This window comes from Triticum dicoccoides, chromosome 6B, assembly GCF_002162155.2.
Source record: "Triticum dicoccoides isolate Atlit2015 ecotype Zavitan chromosome 6B, WEW_v2.0, whole genome shotgun sequence".
NCBI lineage: Eukaryota > Viridiplantae > Streptophyta > Magnoliopsida > Poales > Poaceae > Triticum > Triticum dicoccoides.
In genome coordinates, this window is record NC_041391.1 from 487365910 (window position 1) to 487377104 (window position 11195).

Here is an 11195-nt window from a genome sequence, read left to right on the forward strand (position 1 = left end):
AAGGTGTGGCTTGAACCAAACACTCACCTAAGTTAATCAAACTTGCCTAACCTTACATTCCACCAGATTTCGCCACATGTTAGAATCCAGAAAACTCCACATGTAGAAGCATAATGCACAAACCACCAGAATCTCATGCGTGCAATGCACGTGTACCTTACTAGTACTAGTTGGTAGTAGTAAGAAACAAATTCCAATTTTGGCACGAGCTCGTACTGCGGGAGCACCACAAGGCCTGTCGCAGGAGTTACATTTCCCTCTCGGGGCCCACGGGACCGAACTTCAGTGGCTTAGTGCCCGGCCTATGAGTCAATGACATGCGGGCCTTAAATGCGGCTGGCCCACATGTCATTCTCATGGTGGTGGCGTGGTTCGCGACTCACTCGTTCGAGATGAACCGGCCGGTGGTGGCGTGGCCATGGCGAGGGTACCACAGCTGGGCGTCGGGGCGTTACGAGGCGTAGATGGCCACACCGGCGGGTACTACCTGTAGTATATAAGTACTCCAGCTGAGGATTGATGCCCAGGACGAAATGTGTCACAGCCGCTAGATGAAAATTCGATGGTGCGGGAGTACGGATCGGAGCACAGCAGCGAAGCAGGCAAACCGCGTCCAATCGGGTGTGTCTGTGGTAGAAAGTTGATGGTCGCCGCAGTTCAGCTGGCCCGCATGTCATGCACACAAAGGCAGAGGAGCGGTGGGGCCGAGAGGGATGAGGGGCACGAACAATCCTACCATTCTGTCACTGACATGTGGGACCCATAAGCGTGGGTCCCACCTATCAGTGAAGGAAAGGCAGGGCAAGGCAGTGATAGCCACGTCAGAGGATCCATGTCCACGTCGGGGGACGTCGTGCCGTGGGTTGGAGCGGCGTCGTGGGAATCGCGTGTGGGTGTGGCAGTGGTAGAAACAAGAAACGTGATGGTCGCCGTGGTTTAACTTCCATGGACAAGCTGTCGTGTCTGCTGACACATGTATATCAAGACTAGAGTGTTTATATTTCAAGCACGTGAACAAGTATTATTCTACTAGTTTGGATCCATTGCAACGCACGGGCCAGCACATTGGTAGTAGTAGTGCCCATCTCTATCTCTAGAGGCCTTCCCTCGTTCATCCTTTTCTCTCACAAGATAAACTACTCATACAAATGCATCTTGATGTTTCGTGGAACGCACGAGGATGTTTCCTTCGGGGTCTCTCCAGCGCGGCGTGGCCGTAGTTGCAAGTTTATGCCCCTTGAGATGCCGACGTTGAGGGGCACTCGGATTTCCTCCGATGAGCAGGTAAGATGAGTTTGATCACGTAGTAAATGCATTCTAAAGACTACTTCCGTGTCCATTTCCTAATTCTCCCCTGCCCACTGTTTCACATGCTAGGCTCGGTGCAAGTGGAGATTGGCTTGCATATGTACGGTAGGGTACCAACATCAATTTGCACAACATTTACAACGGTGACACCGTTCCCGTAGAACCTTTGTCCAACATTGGGATCAGCCATGCAACGGGCCACCGCATGAATTGGTACGATGGAACCATGGTGAGACTGAAGAAAAGATAGCACGAACCTTGCACATGGCGGTCAAAGGCGGACGATGCTGTGTGCGGCCGATTTGTTGCCGTACGAGTAGGATGACGCTGTGCTCCTTTCTAACCGCATCTTCGCGGTGACAAACCAGGGGACTTATTTTGTATGGGACACATCCTACGATATACTCCCTCTCTCCCAGTTTATTTGTTTTGAATCTTTTTGTTTTATAAGTTTCAAATTCAAATTTAGAGCTCCCCATCACATGTTGATATTACAATGTCCATTAAATTGTTGCGTGCATGTATAGTAAAGAAACAAATCTCGAGTTTGGCACGAGTTCGTGCTGCGGGAGCACCACAAGCCCTGGCGCAGGAGTTACATTTCCCTCTCAGGGCCGTCGGGACTGAGCTTCAGCGCCTTACTACACCTACCTTTGAGTCAATAACATGTGGACCCGATAGGTGACTGGTCCACATGTAATGCTCCCGAAGGCAGAGGGGCAGTGGGGCCAAGAGGGGTGAGCCCCAGGTTGGGGGACGTGTGGTTTCATGGGTTCGAGCGGCGTCATGGGAATCGCGGGTGTCTATGGTAGAAACTTGATGCTCGCCGCATTTTAGGTGGCCCACATGTCATGCACACAAAGGCAGAGGGGTGGTGCGGCCGAGAGGAGTGAGGCGCATGTCGGGGGGTGTGGTGCTGTGGGTTGGAGAGGCGTCGTGGGAATCGCGAGATGAAACGTGATGGTCGCCGTAGTTGAACTTCCATGGACAAGCTGTCATGTCTACGGACACATGCACTGCATACCGATCACTGAAAGGAGTAGTAGAGAAAGCTATATATGCGGATAAATAGTTCCTTATAGTCAAGCGGACCCACGCTACTACTCTGTTCCAAAGACATGCACACCATCGAAATAGTCCATCTATATCAATATACACCGAGAGGGAATAATTTTTTTTACAAGAGAGGAAATAGTTCATCCATCCATAATGCCCTCCTGCTGGTGCAGCGTTTTCTTCTTCTTCTTCTTCTTCTTCTTCCTCTTCTTCTTCTTCTTCTTCTCATTCTCTGTGGGAGACGGCTTCGCAACAAGCTCTTTGGACATTGCAGCTATCTCGAAACTCACACGGGCATCGAGGGCAGCATATTTTATCCGCTCGTACGTCAAGGGATAATTCTCCCATCCAGACAACCTTAATGCCACCGTCTCGTCACCCTTCTTAAGATTTGTACCGAGCACAAAATTTGCTACGTCGAATATGGATGGTGTCTGTTTAGCACAATCTTCTACAGGAATTTTGATTCTAGTTTGTAGGTCAGCGATGCTTTTTAAATCAAGGTTGTACGGCTCCAGCTTCTGTTTGTCCCCTTCGATGGCTGCCCCACAGAAGTATATGTCCTCCCGAGACAAGAAATCGTGATGCTCACCTGGTATGGAGGGCGAGTGTATGATGTGGTACACCAAAACATCATCTTCGAGGCACAGCTGAAGGACGGCGGCGCGCTGGATCTTCCCAGGGGCACGCTCCGTGTACTCTGCATCGAGACTGATGACCCTCATCTCTACCTTTTTGAGGGAGTTGGATACATTGTTAATCCACTGCCGAACAACCCTTGGGTGGACGGGGACGGTGGCAACTATGTGCATCGAGCCTTCGACGAGGACATGTTGGATGCTAAAAACCTGTATCTCGATCTCTTTTGCCATTTGGAACCGCTCGAACGGAGGGCTATGGTTTGGAGAATTAGGATTAGATGGCTAGTCTAACTGAAGTAGTAGATGATTATTTAAAGAGGTTAAAACAATGTGAACGCAGTGGGGTTTGGATGCAAATGAAGACGAAGGGGAGGTGAAGAAGCCGAGGCGAATCGGTTCCCGATGGAGGAGTAAATGGGAGAAGTAGCGTGTAGGCAGTTGATTAGACGGCTAGGTAGACTAAACAAAAAGGCTATGCGGGTAGACTGAGGAGTCTTACCTGTTCGTGTACGTGCCCATCCTTCCTGATAGGTGGGACCTATGCAAACAGATAAAAAAATGTGTCGTAGCTTTTTTTTGAGCGCGTGAGTGGGAGACACAACATTCTCTAGTTAAGGAATACTCCCTCCGTTTAGGTGAGTATAAGTCACCTTATGAAAATCAGGTTTTCCCAAAACCTTTAGGCGTGGAGCATTAACTTCCTGCTCGATCCCCTCCCAGCGTCGTTAGCCAGCGTTCTCTTCCTCTGCTGCCGCGTTCTACATTTCCATTTTTCCTCTTCTCAAGTGTGGAACGACCTGCATGCCGTCCTTGATGCACCAGAACGACCACTGCATGCATCGCGGCAGGGCGTTGATTGGGCATGCACGAGAATTTGGTTCTGCTCGCAATATGGATGATACATGAATGATGAAGTGAACAGGCATGCTAGCACGGGAGACCTATTTCTGCTATACAATACTGGAGTACTCATGTTCCTACTACTACTACTACTACTACTAGTAGTAGTAGTAGTAGTAGTAGTAGTAGTAGTAGTAGTAGTAGTAGTAGTAGTAGTACAACTGTGGTACACTTGATGGTCAAAATACTATTCATCCGGTCCTCACAATGAAGTGACAACACCCTGCGCCTGACACTAGTCCAGGCGAGGCGGCGTGTTCAGGTTACCAAAGTCAACCAAACCATGTGCATTGTGCAGTCTGTCACCGCCGCTGTACAGCACATTGGCGCCTCGCCTCGTCTCCCTCTCCGCTCCCATAGCACCACTCCATCTCCATCTCCTTCTCCGTCTCCGTCTCCGTCTCCATCTCACTGTGCCCCCATGTACCGTCGCCTCACTCGCCTCCCCCAGTACCACCATTCCCTCGCTAGCCGCTCCAGCACCGACATCCTTCTCCCCCGTAAATCAAGTCCCCTTCCAAACTCCACCATGGCCGAACGCGAACCACGCAGCATCCATATGAGCCGTGATTGGAGCAATCTCCCCAATGACATCCTCGACCTCTGTTGTTCGTGTATGGATATGTTGACCGCCCTGCGGCTGGCTGCATGCTCGAGGGACATGCACACAGCCATCGTCGAAGCGAGGCCTAAGCTTTTCAAGACACCCTGCTTGCTGCTATCTGGTCTTTCGAGATTGGCTCACCATGATACGGAAGCGTTCATGATGGCCCTCGACTTCAATCCGATCTCCATTAGCCGAAACTTCTTTGCAGGTATGTAGTGTGTCGCCGTACATCATTTCCCTCGACATCGATCTGATCACCATCGCCCGAAACTTCTTGGCAGATATGTACTGGGTCGGCATGAACTCCCACTGGATGGCTGCCTTCAGAGAAGACGATAAAAAGTTGGTGCTCGTGAACTTCCAGACCTCCCATGAGATTATCCTTCCTCTGTTGGATTATATAGAGTATTACCATCGCAGTCCAAGTCATGTAGATTACTACATCAGTTGGACGGACCTTGTTTTACAGAAGATTGTAATCTGCCAAGTACCCACACAACATGCGAATTACGCAGACTTCAAGCTAATTGCCTTGTTCGACCGCGGACTCGCCTATTTTACGCTGGTGCCTTTTTTAGCTGGAGACAACTCAACTCGCAGTGGATCATCGTCAAAGCTGATACACACTTCTGTGATGCTATTGAACACAATGGCATCATCTATGTGATCGACAAAGCAGATGACACCACGTATTGCTGGGACGGCGCGTGTAAGTTGTTTCCGTCTCATGTTAATGATGACGTCATGACACTGTTTGAACTTTTTGTGATGATTGGCATATCCCTATTTGAGCAGAATTTGAGTAGAACTATGGCAATATATTAGAGACGCCGGAAATCAGCTATATTTGGAATGAATTAATTCATGCGATTGTGACCATGTCACTACAGCCAATTTGTACCCTGAATAATCAAACGGTTAGGAATATATGGGTATTATCCTTATTTTACAGTAATCTATATACTACTACTAAATACGAGTGTGTATCAATGGCCATGTTAGTTTCCTCATTTCATGATGTAGAAACATGCACCACACTGTTGGTTTCATCTAACCATACATTAGGGAAGTAAATGTGCATATGGAGAACTCTATATTTGGAAGTAGTGAAATCCTACAATGCTTACCATGTGTACATACCTATATTCGCCCTTCAGCAATCAATGGCTAGAATAATATCCTCACAAAAATTTTGCCCACAGAACACGAGTATATAACAATGAATGGTCTGTTAGTTACCTTGAAGAATTTGTTTGTGAGGACAGAACATGATTACATAACATGCATGACATGGTAGTTTCCTGTGAAGAATCGATTGCGAGATAACATGAGTATAACCATGCATGGCACTTCTATATTTTCGAACCCAGTATACATTTCCCTGTATTTTCCTCCCAGTTCCAACAGGGACATATCAATGTTGTTTCTTGCATTATCCTACTCATACTCTGAACAATGCTGATCTTACATTAACAATGCATGTCCTTTTTGATATGATGCAGTGTCCCTACAGTTACTGCCCTTTGTAATTACACCACCTTTGCCAAAAACAGGGAAGCACAACTGGTTCCTTGCTCGATCAGACGACGGCAAAAGCCTGATGATCATTCGGACACACGAGCCGGAAAATTTCTATTGCAAAAACCCCACTATATACAAGCACCGTGTAATAAGTGAGTATCCGGACAGTGGCTGTTACGTCTATGAGCAGGATACCAGCTTGTTGGGGCCTTTAGGATTTTTTAGTTGGAGGCGGGTAAACAGCCTTGGTTCACACTCTCTGTTTCTCGGACTCAATTATCCGATTAACCAGTAGATCACCATTGGCAAGGACCTTGATGACAGAGAGGCTCTGTTTGCTATGGAAAACTGTGTCTACACGGCGAGCCCTAGGAGTTCGAGAGCATACTCCCCTGATTGTCAATGATACAGCCTGCAACCAAAAGAAGGTGAGAATGACAAAGGCATCCAGATTAACTTTGATCCTTGGATGTCTCAATTACAATAGGCAGTGATGTGGTTCAAGCCTTTAGGTTGATAGGTAATTGGGCTGTTGCATCGAAAGGGTGGAGTACTGGTGTCTCCGGATCACTGGTCGCTGAAGCGGGGCTGCAAATTATGATGGTGTTGGATCATCTCTTCGAATGACTTTGTTGTCTTTGGTGCTGGTTCTGGATGGGTAGTTCTTTCTTTTGTTATGCATATTCCTTGTCATTTGGTCATCCTCGTCTATGTCACTCTTTCTATGTAATAGTTGCTTCTGTTTAGAATGTCATTTCGTCTGGATCATGAGAGTCTGAGCACTGCAGATGGGTACGTTTTGGTGGTGTAGCAAGACTTATTATGAACTATCATGTCTTGCTGTTTATGTCAGTAGTAGTCACTAGTCAGTGTTTGAATGTTGTATATATCATTGTTTCGAACTCTTTATTGTCTCGAACTACTAGTCAGTGTTTGAATGTTGCACTACAGGAATCAGCTACTTTGCCGCCTGCCACGACGGACGGCAAAGGCATGAATGGCGGACGGCAAAGGTCTTTGCCATCCGCCGCGGACGGCAAACATGGACGGCAAAGTAAGATCCGGCAAACAGCTACTTTGCCGTCCTCTTTATGAGGCTGACGGCAAAGGGTCCTTTGCCATCCGCAGCGGACGGCAAAGAAAGCAGACGGCAAAAATTTCTCTGTTAGTCCGTTAGGTGGCTAACGGCAGCCCTTTGCCGTCTGCCGCATGATGTCAGCTAGACGTCACCACTCTTTGCCGTCTGCCACTGTAGGCAAACTGGCCAAATGGGTCAGCTCCCAGGAAGCACAGTTGGCTGCCACGTGTCCTGTTTGCCGTCCGCAGCGGACGGCAAAGAGGCCGTTGTCGTCGGTGGTAGACGGCAAAGAGCCTGTATATTGGCTCTTTTTTTTTGTTTTTTCTGAATCCAACAATTTTCACAGCAAATATATATGACATATATAGATATATTTCACAGGGCTATTTAACAGCAAACATATCACATATATATCTAGCACATAATTAAGTTTCATCCATTCATACATAAGCAAGTTCCATCCATACACATTGTTCCATCCATATACATATTGCAATGCAAAGTTTGATCAATATAGCAAGTTCCATCATAGCAAGCTAGATACAATGCAAAGTTTCATCAAAGAAAAAACAAGCACTCCATCATAGCAAGCTGGCTTTCATGAAGTGAATGAAATCTGCAAAATGGCAAATAAGAAAGTTAGAAATAGGTGACTAGAAGAAGAAGACTAGAACAAGAAGTATATGTCATTTATGAGCTAACTTAGGTGAAATGGATCATATATGAGCTAACTAAGTTGAAATGGGTCGTTTATGAGCTAACTAAGGTGAATTGGATCATCTATGAGCTAACTTAGTTCAAATGGGTCGTTTATGAGCTAACTAAGGTGAAATGGATTGTTTTTGAGCTAACTAAGTTGAAATGGATCGTATTTGAGCAAACTTAGGTGAAATGGATCATTTATGAGCTAACTTAGTTGAAATGGGTCGTTTATGAGCTAAGTAAGGTGAAATGGATTGTTTTTTAGCTAATTAAGGTGAAATGGATCGTTTTTGAGCTAACTAAGGTGAAATGGATCATTTAAGAGCTAATTTAGGTGAAATGGATCATTTATGAGCCAATCTAGGTAAAATGGGTCATTTTGGAGCTAGCCTAGGTAAGATGGGTCATTTTGGAGCTAACCTAGGTGAAATGGATCGTTTATGAGCTAATCTAGGTAAAATGGGTCATTTTAGAGCCAACTTGGATAAAATGCATCATTTTAGAGCTAACCTAGGTAAGATGGATGGTTTTGGAGGTTAGTAAGCTTATTAAGTCATTTTGGAGGAAAAGAAGCTAACTCTAAGTCATTATGGCAAGCATATAGGAGGAAATAAAGCTAAGTCTAGGTCTTTATGCATTTGTGAAGCAAAACACTAGAGACACTTCCATGATCATGGAGGTGTTGTAGCGGGGTGGCTCGTGCCGGTAGCTGGAGAAGGATCGTGCGATGCTTGTCTGGAGTTACGCTGCACCAAAGATCATTTCCAATGTCTCGTTAGCATGATGACACTCAAATGTTAAGACTAGAAAGTAATGTCCATTCAAATTAAACTGACCGTGGTCCTAGGAGCAATCACTGGCATCGGCGGAGCGGTCTGACTGGACTTCTCGCACACAGACTGCACATTTGGTTTTGACGACTCAATCATACTAGTTAGTAATGAGACAAACACTACATGAATGTTTTGGCTAATGTGTAGAAAAAACTTACCACAAGGAGCTCGTACATGGCCCTTGCCTGCATGTCATTCCGTGCCCTCTCCTCCTCCAACATCTTTGTCGTCCTCTCCTCCAACTCCCGCTGCCTCTCCGCCGCCTCCGCCAGAAGTTTCTCCGTTCTATCTCTCTCACTTTGTATAGCAGCCTGCAACACCACTGCTCGTTACCATTTGTAATCATTGATGGAAGCGCACACAATGTAATGGAGAAAGATAGCTGAGTACGTATAACTAACCTTGAAGGCAAGTTGGATTGGCCGTTCACGAGGCCTTATCTCAGGAGCGGAGCTCGACTGGCGCGCCTTGATCTCCGGGAGAGTGCTAGGACAATGGATAAGTCCATCTACCATGGCTATAGAGCCATGGGACCTCCCGCCACCAGATATCATCAGCAGCTCGGTATCAATGGGACCCTGGCTCGAGTTAAAGTCCTCCCCTTTCCTCGCCTTCCCCTCATCTCTATATTTCACCAGCTTGTCGTGGGAGGAGATGTTGGTGAAGTTTTTTGGATCATCGAGGTCAGACGCAGAGAATGCCTTGACTTTCTTGTAAGAGCCGGTGTGGGCCATGGCATACAGGTCGTGCACCTCTGGCACCTTATCCGCCTTATTTTAGCGTGTCTAAAAGAGAGAAACAAAGAAAATTAGTAATTAAAGGGCTGAAAGCTAGCATGACGAACGAATTGCATGATTCATGATGCAAACCACATACCCAGTTCCGCCCGTACTGATATAAGTTGGAGCTACCTTGATGGTGTGGCACACCTTCCATTTGGGCACGTTTGTCCTTGGCCTCGTTGTGGAGGGCTCGCCATTCCTTTGAGCACCACTCATTGACCAACACCTCCCAACAATCCATCCGATCCGCACACCATCTCGGAGGGGCCTAAGTTAGAAAATAGAAACTTGAGCGCTACGGCTATGAATTACTAAATGAAGGAAGTAAAGTACAAGGCCTTAAGAATTACCTTCATGTACTCATCCTTACTCAAGAACTTCTCGCGGCACGCCGACTTGGTCTTCTTGATACCACGCGCGGCGTAGTAGTCTCGAACGGCCTGCACCCGAGCCTCGTGCCGTAAGTTCTACAGTAGGTGCTTGCAGACGTTATCGATAACATTTGCCACCTCCTCCTCGTATCCCTCCTCACACCTGTAGAATGTCTGCAATCAAATGAGACAATATTGATTAGTACAATTAATAACTAGCTAGTTGAAGATTTTTAATTGTGTAAAGGAGAAATTACCCAGAACTTTCTAATCACCACGTCTGCCCTCGTCTTGCCCAAGACACCGTCGATAATCTCACCCGGCGGGGCCGAGGCAGCCAGGTAGTGCTCCCAACTCAATCCAAGCTTTGGAAGCCGACCCTCACCAGGCAACGTAACAAACCCCGGAAGTTTTGCCGACAAAGAACTCCAAGGACGGAGTTGGGCCGGCGGACACTATGATGGTCGTCCCAACCCCTGCAGCATGACAAGGCCAACGCATTAGATATTTGAAGAAACGTGAATGCAGAAGGGTACAAAAAGATTAAATGCACTTACCTCTCCCCATCAGGGAAAATCAACCACCTCTGCTCGCGGGTCGCCGGCACGTCCGGGAGCCGTGTAGTACCACGCTGGTAGACGATGCCCCCTTCCTCGTCAATATCAGTCGGCTCCCTGCCATCATCAGCATGGCCACTCGGCCCCTCAGGCTCATCCGGCCAGGTACCCTATCTAGACGTGTGTTCCTCCGGGGTCTCGTGGGTCGAACTCTCGTGGCCCGAAGGCCCGTGGACCGGAGGCTCGTGGACCGGAGGCTCGTGGACCGGAGTCCGTGTAGCCTCCTCCTCGGACGAGTCCACCCTAGCAGTCACGTGCTCGGGTGAAACAGCTGGGGGTGGCGGCGAGGAAGGCGCCCTCGCAGTCACCCTACCTCCTCTCCCATGACCACGTGCTCCAGCTGCTCTCTTCTTCTTACCTCGCCCCCTCCTCGGCACCGCGGTCGATGAAGAAGGGCCCGACGGTGTCGCCATACTGTCCAGCAACGCTCGGTGGAGAGGTGCGTGTGGAATGGAAGACCTCGTCGCACGCGCCGACGAAGAAGGGTCCTCGGTGCGCTCCCGACCAGCGTCCACCATCTTTCAACACCTGCCATGACAAAGAGTAAACGAAATTAGTACAACGGCAAAAAAATACCGACATGAATAATAATATGTATATCACTTAAGTGTATCATCATCAAGTACAATAATAATCTCGATCAGTATCATCAATAAATGCATAATCATCATCATCACTATAATCAATGACGGGCTCACGGGGTCAGGGGGTCGGGGTGTCGGGGTCGGGGTGTCGGGGTGTGGTGTCGAGGTCAGGGTATTGGGGTCAGGGGGTCGGGG